The sequence below is a fragment of the Osmerus eperlanus genome, chromosome 4 (genome assembly GCF_963692335.1).
Source record: "Osmerus eperlanus chromosome 4, fOsmEpe2.1, whole genome shotgun sequence".
Lineage (NCBI taxonomy): Eukaryota > Metazoa > Chordata > Actinopteri > Osmeriformes > Osmeridae > Osmerus > Osmerus eperlanus.
In genome coordinates this window covers 22539443-22541942 of record NC_085021.1, presented here as the reverse complement: position 1 = coordinate 22541942, position 2500 = coordinate 22539443, and the positions used below count along the sequence as shown (strand labels likewise).

The 2500-nt window shown below is 50.4% G+C and overlaps 1 protein-coding gene across 1 annotated transcript in view; it reads right to left on the bottom strand.

Moving 5' to 3' along the window:
• lamb2l (laminin, beta 2-like) overlaps positions 1 to 560 on the bottom strand; it is a 39734-nt gene extending 39174 nt beyond the window's left edge. Inside the window, 1 exon segment of the mRNA XM_062460560.1 lies at positions 418 to 560. The gene's annotated coding sequence lies outside the window, so the exon portion shown is untranslated.
• Positions 561 to 2500: the final 1940 nt, after the last annotated feature.

The following is a 2500-nucleotide window of genomic DNA, read 5'->3' as shown; positions in this document are numbered from 1 at the left end:
CAGCTTGGTCTCGCCCTACCTCAGATCGAACAGCGTTAAACTTGCAGGTTCAACCATACCCGTGCAGCCATGTCGAAAGAAGAAGAAACGTCCAAAATTTGTCTCACAGTTATGTCGATGTTTTTATGTAGCCTAAGAGAAATCCGTTTTAACATGGTACAGTCTAATAATTACGTATTTGTTTGCAGAGTCGACATAACTGCTTGACCTTTGCACAGTTTACATTCCTTCCCAATAATCTTTCCTAGGTTACCAGGATAATTCTGCACGTTTGGATATTAATCAGTTTTTATAGACCATGCCATTCCCTGTAGAAAACCAAGCAAAGCTACAGTACAGCAAATTGAAATGTAACACTTTTAACCTCAAGTTCAACGTCGCCTGAAGCGCGGAAAGGGTGTGGCGGGTTTGCCTTACCTGGTTAGAAGTTTGCTCGCGGCGTCCCGTCCTTGTTCGCTCAGCACCGCTCAATTTAACCACCTGCGTGCGTCCTAGCACGGTTTCCACTCTCTCCAGGACAGTACAGCGAAGCACTGGCTAGGGGCGGAGTCAGGGACGTTTATCAACTTACGTTATCCTATAGGAATACACTCCCGCCAGGTAGTGTAGAAATAGGAGGGGGGAAAAACGATAGGCGCCACTTTTTAACCAAAGGCACGATTTACTTGGCCGACCTACAATTTCTAATTCCAAAGGACTCTCGTGTGTACGGCTCAACTTCGGTCTCTCACGCGGAGAGTGATTCTCTGATTCTTTGTTATGGAACATATTTTATTCCGCTTTAGTCACGTCTGAAATCCTGAAGTCATTTTGCCACCCTACCTTAGGGATTCAGATGTTTGTGAGTGTGTTGGATATGTGTGTGAGAAAGATTTTGTGTGTGTGTATGTGTGTGTGTATGTGCGTGTGTACTCCTGAATGGATATAGGCTCAGAGGAGGCAAAAGTATCAGGGCAGGGTGTGTGTGTGTGTGTGTGTTTGCTGTGTGTATGTTAGGTGTGTGTGTGTGTGTGTGTGTATGCAAGTGCTCATAGCTGTGTGTTTGTGTGAATGTGTGTGTGTGAATGTGTGGCCCATCAGTGATCTCTGTCTTCCTGTCTGGAGGGGGGGGGGGGGGGGGATCAGCATGGTTATAGGATGATGATGACAGGATGACGATGACAGAATGATGATGACAGGATGATGATGACAGGATGATGATGACAGCTTCGTCCCTGAGGTGGTTACCTGGAGCCTGGCTAATCAGGAGCACACATCTCGGATTACACATGTTTGTGTGAGTACATAGATATGTGTGTGTGTGTATACATGTGTGTATATGTGTGTGTGTACATGTGTGTGTATATGTGTGTGTGTATGTGAGTGTGTTTGCAAGTGTTCAGTCTTCACCCAGGTCACACACACACACACATTCAACATACACACCTGGTACACTCGGGACACACACACACATTCAACACACTCAAACACACAAACACATACACACATGCAGACACACATTCAGCACATGCAAACAGACACACAAGTCTTGCTTGGTTTATACTTGAAAGCTAACTCTGGTTGCCGTAGCCTCAATGAATAACCCTGATTCTGATTCACACACTGATGGATGACAAAATTATATTTTCGTGGTTTTATGTACTTTTAATAACAAACACTACCAGAGTGGTGTCAGTCAGATATCAAACGGCTAAACATAATGATAAAACAGGAAGCTCAACTCAAGCAGTCTAACAGAGCTAGAAGTAGCCTACTCAACACGTCCATCTACGTACTGATCAGATGCTGCCCTCTGCTGGACAAAAGCATACATTACATGCTGGGGGAGGGGGGAGCGCTGAGAGGCTGGGAGGGGGAGGCTGAGAGGCTGGGAGGGGGAGGGTTAAGAGGCTGGGAGGGGGAGGGGGAGCGCTGAGAGTCTGGGAGGGGGAGGCTGAGAGGCTGCGAGGGGGAGGGTTAAGAGGCTGGGAGGGGGAGGGTTAAGAGGCTGGGAGGGGGAGGGTTAAGAGGCTGGGAGGGGGAGGGTTAAGAGGCTGGGAGGGGGAGGCTGAGAGGCTGGGAGGGGGAGGGTTAAGAGGCTGGGAGGGTTAAGAGGCTGGGAGGGGGAGGCTGAGAGGCTGGGAGGGGGAGGGTTAAGAGGCTGGGAGGGGGAGGCTGAGAGGCTGGGAGGGGGAGGGTTAAGAGGCTGGGAGGGTTAAGAGGCTGGGAGGGGGAGGCTGAGAGGCTGGGAGGGGGAGGGTTAAGAGGCTGGGAGGGGGAGGGTTAAGAGGCTGGGAGGGGGAGGGTTAAGAGGCTGGGAGGCTGAGAGGCTGGGAGGGGGAGGCTGGGCCAGAATCTGGGCAGAAAAAGCCTGGTGTGTCTGTGCCAGCTGGAGCCATCTGGAACATCACCCTGACCCCTGCGAAGTGCCGTAGGTGACCCCGCTCTCTCTGTCTGTCCCAATCTGAACACGTCCACTCCACCTGGGGGCAGAGACAAGAGATGTGAGTATGAGTGTGTG